We start from the raw sequence: 12161 nt of genomic DNA on the forward strand, positions 1-12161 counted from the left end.
CGCCGCGCGGAGAACCGGCCCGGCGGGAACAAAGCACGGTCCTCCCCAGGCGCTGACCCCTCACTCATCAAAAGTCAGGGGCCGGCCTAGAAAACGGCGAGAAGAAAGGGACATGCCCTCGGCCACAAGAAGGAGCCGGGGGCCTCCGAACAGAAGCCATCGGTCTCTGGGCCCCAGCCACGTCACAGCCAGGCCACTCTAGCATGGGGACATTAGCCAATGTGGACAGGAATTTATTTGAAACACACACCCATCCTATTAACTGCTTTACAAAGCACTTCTGTTTTTCAGCTGCAGAAACTTATAAAAACATCCCCTGCTCTCCACTGAGAGTTTAAGGATAGAGTTTTTCTTGGGAGAAAAAAGGAAAAAAGAGACATAAAGAGAGGAAGAAAAGTCGCAGTCTGCAGTTAACCTTAGGGTCTTAAACAAGATGCCTTAAGAAGCCACAGATAACGCACAGCTCATGCCCTGCGTAGGAAGATTCTACCCCCCGGGTCAAATTTAATGCGGCTACCCCAGGTGGTCAAAGTAATCGCTGGACACTTTTGTATCTCCCCAGGTTCACCTTCTCCTTTCTGATATGAAAAGACAGCGCCACAGAAATCTCACCGGAAGTCCCCTGTCCTCCCTGCCAGAATCCCACGCTCCGTCTGAATTTACTCCCGATTCTCAGCACAGAAAGGCACCTGCTTTTACCCTTTCTGAAAGCCACCCACCCAGGCTGGCCCCAGAGCCTTGAGAGTCCTTTCTGACTGCACAATAATGAACCGTGCAAGTGTTAGAAATATAATAAGCTCACGAGGCGAAGAGCTGTATGTATGGAATCGTATTAGCATTAAGCACACACTGATGCAGGAGAAAAGGATGATGAAAACTAGAAGGCATTTTGCACAATATAATTCGGGTTCAGATTAACATAACTATCTTACCTGTTGGGGAAGGACAATCCCTCTCTACATTTTAGTCCAAAAAAGAGACTCCAAAAAAAATTTTTTTTCCAGCTAGGGCCCGGGGAGAAAAGACTGCCTCTAGGGAATCATGTCCGATTAGGGACAAAGGAGAACACAAGCCACATTCTGTCACACATGAGAGAGTGACGGGGTGGGGGGGGGTGAAGATAGGAAAAGGAAAGTGGAGGATGATTTTGTAAACCAGAGTATGGCCACTGCAGAGCTGTTTCCAGACCGCCTGACTTAAGGCCCAAGAACAGGTGGTGTTTTCAAAACACTATTATTTATGTTAGCCACATGAGTCGAGAACACCTTAAAGAAAACTAATGAATAATTTAATTGAAAAAGTAACTATGAATAATACACGTAGATGATGACGCTAGCAATAAGGCAAGTAACGTGGCACACACGACTCAGAGATGTCTCTGGAAACGTCTTCACGAGAATGAAGACTGTAGGCCCCCATTCCTGCCTGGAAGCAACCCACAGCCCAGCAGATAAATTAATGACAATATGAAAATGTTTATACTCCCAGAAAATCGAATTTTGCTGCTTTGTCTTAACTTTTATTAACAGGGGAAAACCTAATCTGGTGACATCATGAACCTGGTGGGCCAACAGATAAATATTTTCAATACAATGAAAGCTAGAAAGCCCAAAGAGCCAGCTTCAAAGCAACCTGGAAGTATGTGGAGGTTGTGGGCAGAAGGCCCTGAGGGGGTCTGTCCTGAAACTGCCTGTCCCAAGGGGCAGACACTTGCATCTGCCTGCTGCACCTCAAGAGTCCTGACAAGTAGAGCTGAGCGTGACCCTGAGTCCCTTTCCTTTATCTTAATCGGACACCAGCTACAGACACAGTGAGGCCTGGTCAAGCTTGCCTTTGTTACAGACACAAATTTAACAGGTAATCCACAGGCCGGTAATCTGTGGCCTCTGGATCATCAGGAATATAAAGGATCACACAAAAGCCAAAAGCGGGTGTGTTACCTCGACCAAAACTTCTTTCCATCGCTAATCAAAACAATACCTTTTCAGAGGGGATTTGCAACTTTTGCACTTCCATATGGAATCAACAGTTTCTCTGACATACATGTTACAAATTCTGTCCCCCAGCTCTGAAAGGCCCCAGCTCTTCCCAGGGCAGCTGCCTGACGTGACACCCACGGCCTACCCAACAGTGACAGCCCGGCGCTCTCCGTCCTGAAAACTGTTGACAAATAAACTCACTCTCAGAAAAGGCAATTCTTTCCTTCCAGCTCTCCATAACTAGTCTCGTCTCATCTGGAAAGCGTAACTGGCAACAGCCAAAAGGATAAATATTTAAAAATAAATCAGGCAATGCTAACCCTTCCCTCACTCCTCCCCTTAGCCACTCTCCAAGCCAGAGGCCAGCCCCCTAATGCTTACTTAGCTGGCTGGTAAATTACAAAGATCCCATCCGAGCCAAACTGGTTCTCTCTCTCCCTCTCTCCCGCTCGCGCGCGCTCTCTCTCTCTCTCTCTCTGGCGCGCGCGCGCTCTCTCTCTCTCTCTCACTCCACATATACACTCACTCGCCAATGCTGTTCCTTTCACTTCAGCAAAGGTAAATATGATCTCTGAGCTAAGAGACAGCGAATGTCAGCCTGCTGACTTCTAGCTAAACCTGGGCTCTACACAGCACAACTGGGTTGAGGCGGACTTGTGTATTCTTTCAGATCCTTCTATTTTTATTAAATTATACATACACGTTGATTTTAAAACTAGCGCTTCAATAACCCTGAGGCTTTAACAAAGAAAAAAGCCAGAAGAGGGCACAAAACAAAACAAAAACAAAAGTCCCTGAAATAAGCAAGGATCCATTTGGAGCTGAACTGCACTGCATGCCCTGAATTCACCCCATCCTTTATAGGCAGTTATACTTAGAAGCCTGGTACCACTGGGTGGCCAGGCCCTCCTGGGTGTGATACAGAATGCAGGCTTTCCTCAGAACAGCCCACACTCACCTTCAGAACCGCTGGAGGCTGGTGTGCCAAGGCCTAACAGATGTTTTGATTCACATTTCTCTGTCACAAACCTCAAGGCCTCCATCTCTCGCTACAATGCTAATTCCATAGATTAATTTTTACCCCCCAAATCGTAGGTGGAACCTTATGTGGTTCACTTCCCCACCCTCCTCAGCTCAGACCCTAAAGCTATCAATGACACATCTAAAAAAGACACAAATGAGGAACCATTTTTTTAAAACTGTGATAGAGAAGAGCTTTCCTCAATTTTAAGTTACAAAGGCCAAGTTTTCGGAAAGCAAAAACAAAGACCTTGCCTTAAAACAGCTTCAAGACATTAGGTAAAGAGCTTGCGCTTTTTTTTTTTTTAAACAAAAATATTATTTCTGAAAGGGCAAAGAGGATTTGCCATGCAAGACTTTTATACCCAGGGGGATTCTTACATTTGTGTTTCTAAACCTTGAAATTGAGAATTTTAATAAAAAGGCAGACAGATGCTTAAGGACAACATTGCAATCAGGGCCCATACATTACAGGAGAGAGGTGCTTTGTTCGGGGCCAGGAAAGAGAGGTGGACTCCTAGTCTGTTCACAGGCCATCCCCACGGTCTGACACATCCCTCTGCACCAGCCTGATGCAAACCACTACATTCTTGGAGGGGAAGCGGGTTGGAGGGAGAAGAAAGGAAAAAGGAAACGGGAGAGGAAAGAAAAGGGGGGAGGGGATATGGCCTCTCTATATAAATCGTAGTTTCAAAAACAAATTCTCAACACAGCATCAGTTCCACAGTGCATACCAGCAGTCCCCACACCGGTCCAGTGCTTTAAAACCAACACTGAAACGATACACCAATAACACAATAACCAGAATCAGATCTTTTTTTAAATGAAGAATTGCATTTGGATTTGCAATTCCTTCCCATCAAGCGACCACTTCTTGGGGTAGGATCCTAAGAGATAAACAAAAGGTGACCCTTTTCACACTTCCCCTAAATGATTCCAGAATCCCATTGTCTTATCTTTTCCTTTTAGTGCATTTTTGTTCGAAATCGGTGCTAATCTCACTTAAGAGCCCCAAGCTGAAATTTCACATCTCCTCCAAGTCAGCCAGTGTTTTAAGAATCTGGATTTCTATTGAGGCCGTTCCAATTGCCAGTGAGGCCTATGGTAAAATGCGCTTGCTTCATGCTGTTCCGTTTGTCTCTCTGCAGACAAATAGAAACTGTGAAATTTAAAGAATGGATAAAAAAAAATCTAAAACAAAGAGGTTAAAAAAATAGGACAAATGTTTTTGCTTTTGTGTCTCCCTGGAGCAATTGTTTGGGGGAGTCTGCATTGACAATAACCATGAGAAGGCCATCTAAAGGCGATGCGCACACAAGGGGACTCCTTGCCTGCCGCCTTTGGTCTGGGAGAAAAAGCACCTTAGCTCCGTTCTCCAGGAACAAAAGCCCAGGGCAACGGAAGGGGGGAGAGGTTACTGGGGCTTTCACATGGAGCCAAGTGTCAATGCAGGTTCATTTTTCACCCGTCTTAGTTGGAAAGCAGCTCAGTGAACTTCCTAATGACTGCTTTTCCCTCTCCCCCTATTATTTCTAAACCTAAAAGAACAAAACAATAATATTTTTTTTAACCTAAAACCCATCATCCTATTAGAGGAAAGCCTTGGGGGTCTACACACTCAGTTTTTCCTCCTTCCTCTCCCCACCCTTTTTTTTTTTTTTTTTTTTTTTGAGGAGGGGGTATCCCGATTGTGGGTCACATGGAAATAAGAGACACTGGTCATTACGGTCATTTTTAGTAACACCAGGATAGCCTTTACGTCTATGAAAAGGCAGGGAACAGAAAAATAAATGCAAAAGGAGAAAAAAAAAAACTGAACAGGGATAGAAGGTGCAGGGTTGCAGCGAGACTGTGGGGCAACGCCTGGAAATGTTTTCTTTTTTTCACAGCATGAAGTCCCTAAAGCCAGCTTCAGATTTGCAACTGAATCAAAGTCATCATTACGAGATTAGGTGTTGTTTCTTTTTTTGGGGGGGGGCGTTGCATGGAGATGTGGGCAATAAGGATGTCCTAAAGACACAGACAAGGGGTGTGTGTGTGCGCGTGTGTGTGTGTGTGCGCGTGTGCGCGTGTGTGCGTGTGTGTGTGTGTGCGTGCACGGGCGCGCGCACGGGCGGGGGGGGGGGTGCTTCAAAGAAAGGAAGCTGAGGTGAATCACTGCATGCCATGAAAATACCAGGGCAAGTGGATGTCGGAGTGCTTAACCAGATTCGAAGCTAGAAACATCTTCCCCAGCGGGCGAACCCTAGGACGACGCAGTGACACGCAACCCTCAGCCTTTGAACCCAGACCTGGCAGCTTAGGAAAGCATTCCCCCTTCCCCAGGCAGCCACAGACTCTGGCTGAAAAGCGAGGTGGGGGTAGGGATGAGAGGGCCCTGCGAAGAAGCACAATAAACAACTCAAATATGAACGGAAATGACATCAGCAAAGTGAAGGGCCTGTTTATTGCAGATCAAAACAAAACAAACTTCCAAACCTTTTGTGTATACAAGATAACTCTATAAAAAGCCCTCCTAAAATGTCACCAAGGTCGACACATCAGCATCCCGAGAAAACAGATGACAGTTACCAAGGCCCGGGGTCGGAGGGGTGGGGGTGGGAGGGGATGATGAAGGGAAGAAGATGGGAAGGGATTTAAAACCAGAAGGGGCCAAAAACCCAGCTGACTATTTCCCCCCTCTGCTGATCCTTAATATTTATTGGTGTTTATAATCTAAAAGCCATGCTCTGTGTTTCACTTAATACAAGGCCAGACAGTGCTGTCTAATGAGGCAGCATTACAATCAGCTTGTAATACTGAATTTTTAATGCTGCCAAGGATTCTGTTACATAATAATATGAAAAACAGAAGCTGAAAGTGGGCTCACAGTGACAGGACACTGGAGGTTCTAGGCAGGCAAGCGCCACAAGCCTGCCTTCCCTCCACTCTGGCCACCCCGCCTCACGATGTGCAATCCGCCCTCCATCCCTATACAGGAGATGGGTATGAAAACCAAGAGGATTTCTTAGAAAATCCACTTTTTAAATTATTATTACTATACTCCCTGATCCAAAGTCCTATTTCAAGAGTTTGAATTCCAACTTACCTGGTGTCAGAAGTCTGAAATAAAAATATTTTGTGCAGGAGGATGAAGAGAAAGGGAATATAGGAGGGGGGATTTTTTTTAAAGCAAACTGAACAATTTAAAAAAAATCACAGAGGGGAAAAAAAGAACGAAGATGCTTGGGGGTGGAGGAGGGATGAAGTCTGCCGACCATATTCACAGCTGCTGTACTCAGTTTACATTGGTGTAATTTAAAAGCATACATATAGCCGCCCTGCTCTTCGCTGTAATACCCCAAGACTGTAAATCTATAACCACTGCAATGATTTAGTGATTAAAAACATGATAACATATTGTGTAACTGCAAACCACAGAACCCCTGCCAACTCTCCTCTAAGATAAAGGGAAAAAAATACAGAAAATGTGTTGCTTGCAGCGATCTTCCTAAACCCAAAGATTTTAATAAAAGAACCTATACAGTAGACAAATCGGAAAAGGGTGAGTGAATTCTATGTGAAGCCAGCAAAGGGAGGGGGGAAAACGGCAGCTTTATGTGGGATTCTTTTCCTTGTACTAACAAATTACGACCTAAACATGCCTTTTCTTTTCTCTCTCTTTTTTTAATAGTTTGTTGTAACTGGAATAACTGGTCCTGTGTGCTGTCTTGCATATTCAGAGCTGCTTTGTAATCGGATCTGGAGACCCAACCTTATTTGCCTGAACTCAATAGGGGTTTTCTTCCTCCCCCTCCTTCCTCTGTTTTGTTTTGGATTTGGTATGTGGGTTTTCTGTTCTTGCTGGAAGCAGACATCTACTCAGGCAGAGGCTCTGGTGCCTTTAAGCTACAGAGCAAACACCTGAGAGGGGGAGGCCCAATTTGTAACATGGCAGGAGGAGCCTAAAATATACACAAAAAAATAAAATCAAAGCAGCTGTAGGGGTTTTGGCCTCTGAGCAGCTGACCTGACCCCATTCTATATATTCTTTTATTTCCCCATTGCAGGATTCCTGCACCTTGGGTCAGATTCGAACTCAACGTGACCCTGAGGAGAAGGCAGTCACGGAGCCCTGCAAAACTGCTCCATATTTAATGGGGGCGGGGGGGGGGGGGAAGTGCTGTAAGTGCATATGCATTCAGACTCCCCCAGGGTAGACCCCCCCCCCGGCACAGTACGTACCTGTACACAAGTGTACACACACACACACACACACACACACACACACACGCATCTGTCAGAACTGCCAGGCCTTGGGGCCAGCTCCAGCCCAGAGGGGACTGAACTCTCCTTGCAGCCCCCCAAAATCTTCACGTCTACAACTCTACCCATAAACGCACACGTGCACAGACCAACCCTCCTCCAGAGACTTTGTATGTTTAAAAAGTCCACAGATCTGAATTGCCTCCTCTCTGGACCTGAGCAGGGCAGTTTATCCAGAGAAATCAATAGGAAAGAGCATTTGCAAATATTTATATAAGCCCTGTGCGTTTCAGCATTAAGTAATTAAAAACTAGAACTCAGGGAGGGGGAAGGGAGGAGACACACAGACAGAGGAAAGCTGCTGGCCTAGAGTGGGTTTTCCTGCCCACACCTCATCTCCCCGAACGGCAATCCTTTCAAAACTGACTCCGTACACACTTTTTACGAAATCCTGTTCATGCACCATTTGCTAGACTATTTCAAAATCATCTCCAAATATGGATTCACCTACCACCAAGCTTTCAAGCCTGACTATAAGTGTCTGTATTCTCTCTCTCTCCCTCTCTCTCCCTCTCTCATGCACACACAGAGCAATCCTTACTTTTCACACTGCTTCAGTCTCTGGTGTATTACTCTCTCATATTCCTCACTCTAAATTCCTTGCTCTTGTTAAAGATATTTCACATTATAAGATAAGCAGAGGACCCCCGAAGTGGTAATTCAATAAATGAATTCCCATCTCCTAACCCCCCTTCCAATACTTTCCACTCCCAACCTATAGGATACCTACACTTTGGGGGTTCAGTACCCGAAAGCCTCACATGTAAACAGATTCACCAAAAAAAAAAAAAAATGTACAGTACTATGAAGGAGGTTTAAAATGAGACACGATCCAGCAGCTTTCCCCTATATTATTCCGGAGGGCTGGCAGTAAATTCTGCTTGTACTGCCTCTAAATCTGCTCCAAGAAGCCGAGCAAGGCACTGGAGCACCCACGCTGCAGATACTGTAGAAATTTACAGTAAATGTAGGTACAAGATTGCAGCAGGCTGCCCTATCGATTATGCAGATTGTGATCAATCTTCTCCCCTCTCCCATTTCCCAAGCCTCTTTCCATAGACCTCCAAATAAGTTGGTCTGGAACTAGCCATTCTCCCAACTAGGGAGAAAAAAGTAATTTTTTAAAAAACATAATAAATCCTCAAGTGTCCCCACTGAAAGGGCTCGAGTCTTTTTTTTTAATTCCAAAGTAAATTTATGTTCTGTAATTTGCATTACAGCCAAGCGATCACCGTATGTCATATTCTTCAAAGGTACTTAACAAACACCCTTTTAAAAGTCACTAGAACTGGAGGCCAGAAAAAGGCAATCAGCCTCCTTCTTCCATATAGTCCATAGATCAAGTTTCAATAATTGAGACCAATAAAAACTGTCATATTTACCCTACTTCAAAGCAACAAGGGGGAAAAGTTAAGAGTGGGTGATTTTTGCAAGCACTTGTAATCAAAGAATTTGCCACAGTCGAAGGAACTGCACAACATTTTGCAAAAGTCAGAGTCTGAGCAACAGATTAATTTGCAAAGTAAAATGTATTTTTTCAACAGCTCCACAAACAGCCTACTGAGTCCACACACAATTTAAATACCCGGCATAAAATACACTTAGCTCTACTCTCCAATAGATATGCAAAAAGATGTACATGAAAATGCATAATGCAAAATTCAGGAACGTGATTTTTGCATCTAATGGGGAAAATACATGGGAAAGAGGAGTGGAACAGGACGAGGGTGAAAGTGGGGAACGGAACGTAAACAATCCCAGATTCGCGTGAACAAAAAAAAAAGAAAGAAAGAAAGAAAAGGGAAAAAAGAAGAAAAAGAAAAAAAAGAAAAGGAAAGAAACAAAAAACAAGGGGGGGGGAACAGAAGAAGGAATCATCTGATGTCTCTCAACTCAGCTGGCCAAGGAGAGGCCGGCCAGGCGAGGTCTGGTCCCGGCCGGCGGCGCAGCCCCGAGCCCCCGGGAGCCCCTAGTGTCCAGGGCAGAGGCCCCTCAGGGCGCTCGCGGCGCTGCCAGTGGGGCAGGGCGGAGGGCGCGCAGGTAGAGAAGGTCGGGGTGCCGCCTCGCCCCCTCGCCCGCTCTCGGACCCCGGGGCTCCGGCCCGGCGGCCGCGTTCCCGGCAAGTGGAGCCCTGGCGCGGAAGGCGCCCGGCCGGCCGGCCAGCTGCAGCAGCCGCGGCGACGGCTCCAGGCCGGGTGCGCGCCCCGCGCCGCGGCTCAGCCCGGGGCCCCGGCGCCTCCCGGGGTGGGGCAAAGTTGGGGGCCGAGGGCGGGGGAGCTCGGCACCGCGGACCCCCCCCCACCGACCGCCGCCTTTGTCTCGGCGCCCGGACCCCGGCCGCCCTCCCGCCCTCGGCCCGCGCCCCGGCCGGCCCTGCCCGGCGGCGCCTCCAAACTCGCCGCGCGGGCCTCGCCCCGGGCGCCTCCACCCTCCCGGGGGTCGCCGGCGGCGGCGGCGCGGGGGCCGGGGAGGAGGGGGCGGCCCGGGCTCGGCGGCGGCGGCGGCGGGAGGAGGAGGAAGAAGAGAAAGAGAAAGTTTGGCGCAGGGGGAAGGCGAGCGGGACGCAGCGAGCGAGCAGGGCGCGGGCGCGGGGAGCGCGGGCGACGGCGGCCGGGCGCGGGAGCCGGGAGGGGGCAGGACGAGCCCCATGCAAAGCAGCCCGGGCGCCCCGAGGAGCCCCGCGTCCGGGCGGTGGCGGCGGGAGGAGGAGGAGCAGGCGGCGGCGGCGGCGGCGGGAAAAAAAAAAAAGAGGGAAAAGTTGCCACTTACGCGGTTGCTTCTCCGGCGGCGGCGGCTGCAGCGGCGCTGCTGGCGGCGGCGGCGGCGGCGGGAGCTGGCGGCGCTTTTAATCCCGAAAAGAGGCGCTCGGGCCGCGGAGCCCATCAAGGCAGCAGCGGCGGCTGGCGGGGGTCGGCGGCGGCGGAGGACGCGCTGCTGGCGGCGGCGGCGGCGGCGGCGGCGGAGCTGGAGCGCGCTCGGCGGAGCCCGGGGCGGGAGGCGGCCGCAGCCGGGGAGCCGGAGCCGCCGCCGCCGCTGCCGCCGAGCAGCATGGTTGGCGGGGAGTTTACAGCCCCCGGAGCGGGCAGGGGCCACGGAGGAGAAGCGGCGGCGGCGGCGGCAGCGGCTCTAGGCTGTAATTGGGATGCAAAGCAGGCGGTGGCGGCGGCGGCTGCGGCCGGGAGGAGGAGGAGGAGGAGGCGGCGGCGGCGGCGGCTGCAGCGGTCGGAGGGGACGCGCTGGAAGTGGGAGCTGATGAGTGAAAAGAAAAAAAAGTCTTTGGATCTTTATTCTGCTAATTAGTTTCCTGCAAAAAATGGCTGTGATTAATTCAGTGCGCATGTGCTTCATTACCCAGGCACGACGGGAAGGGCTAATTAGCCACCTTCTGGATCAATAAGATTCAGCAAAAAAGAAAAGGAGGAGGTGGAGGGAGGCAGAGGGGAGGAAGGGAGGGAAAAAAAAAAAAAAAAAAACCAGGGGAAAGTGATGAGCTGGGCGAGGAGAGCAGGAAGAGAGGATGGGAGAAGAGCCCAGGAAGAGGGAGAGAGGCACCAAAAGTTTATGCATGTATTAAAAACACATACACACGCGCGCGCGCGCGCACACACACACACATACACCACACCACACACACACACACACACACACACACACACACACACACACACACACACACACACCGAGAAGTGAAATGCAGAGAAGCAACAATAGGAACCTGGCTAAGATTTTTTAAAAGATTTTTTTTCTTTCTCTTTTTTCTCTTTTCTTTCTTTCTTGTTTTTTCTTTCCCCCTTTCTTTTTTCTTTCTTTTTTAGGCAGACGCAGCAATGTTTAAATTAAATAGGAAGAGAGCATCTTCAAAGAAGAGTACGGGGGGGGGCAATAATGGAGTGGGACAGCTTAAAGCAAAGATTTAAGTGAAAGAGCAGAGAAGCAGCAGAGACTTAGAATAGAGGCCACTTTAAATTGCAAATCGGAGATTTTTTTAAAAAGGAGGAAAATTACCTCCCCCCCCAAATCAGAGGACAAATGGAGAAAACTTTAACCGTACCATAGACTAGACGAAAAAAGATATAATATGTTAATTTTGTCCTCTGAAATAAGATGCAATCAATCTTCTCTGGTTCTTTAGAAGGAGAGGGGAAGGGGGGAGTGATGATTAGAAGTAAAAGGGGGAAAGTGAATCAGAACTGAAAGGGGATAACTCAAGGAAAGACAAGAAAAGGAAAAGTTGCACTTGGAAACAAGTCCAACTTTCTACCTTTCTGGACTTAAGAGAAAAGTAAAATCAATTTTCTCGTGTAAAACCTGGAAAGCAGATGTTTTCAAAACACAGGAAGCTATTTTGCCATCAAAAGCAGGGATGTAATAAAGGCAGTGAAAAATAATTTCAGACTAAATTCGTAAGAAAGAAAGCCAATATATTTAAATAGCGAGGAAAGGTCTAGAGTGTGTGTGTGGGGGGGTGGGGAATTACATACCCCTTCCCTAAATGCCAAAAAAAAGAAAAAGAAAAAAAAGAAAAAGAAAAAAAAAGTCTTATAGCTACCTCCAAGAGTTTGGAGCAGAGTCTCGAAGCCAAAGGGCTTGAAATGAGAGGATGGGTTTCAGATAAAGACTAGGAGCGCGGTACATCCCACCAGAGCCCAAAGGAGATCCCTAGAATCAAATACAGCAACCAGGGACCCTGCTACTGTACCGATTCCCAGTACATCAAAGCCATCACTTAGGCGGGTGTATGATACCTCCAAAAAGCAAGCAAACAAACGCAGGAAGAACAGGACTCTCTCTCTCTCTCTCTCTCTCTCTCTCTCTCTCTTTCTCTCTCTCTCTCTCCTTTTTTTCTCCCCCCCTTTC

At 48.2% G+C, this 12161-nt stretch overlaps 1 protein-coding gene across 2 annotated transcripts in view; it reads right to left on the minus strand.

The window, feature by feature from the left end:
• The window catches only part of ZFHX3 (zinc finger homeobox 3), a 252143-nt gene extending 241934 nt beyond the window's left edge, over positions 1-10209 (minus strand). For both annotated transcript variants that reach the window (XM_049703073.1, XM_049703074.1), the window contains exon 1: positions 10074-10209. The gene's annotated coding sequence lies outside the window, so the exon portion shown is untranslated. The remainder of the gene's footprint in view (positions 1-10073) is intronic.
• Between the last annotated feature and the right edge of the window lie 1952 nt (positions 10210-12161).

Source organism: Orcinus orca, chromosome 20, assembly GCF_937001465.1.
Source record: "Orcinus orca chromosome 20, mOrcOrc1.1, whole genome shotgun sequence".
NCBI lineage: Eukaryota > Metazoa > Chordata > Mammalia > Artiodactyla > Delphinidae > Orcinus > Orcinus orca.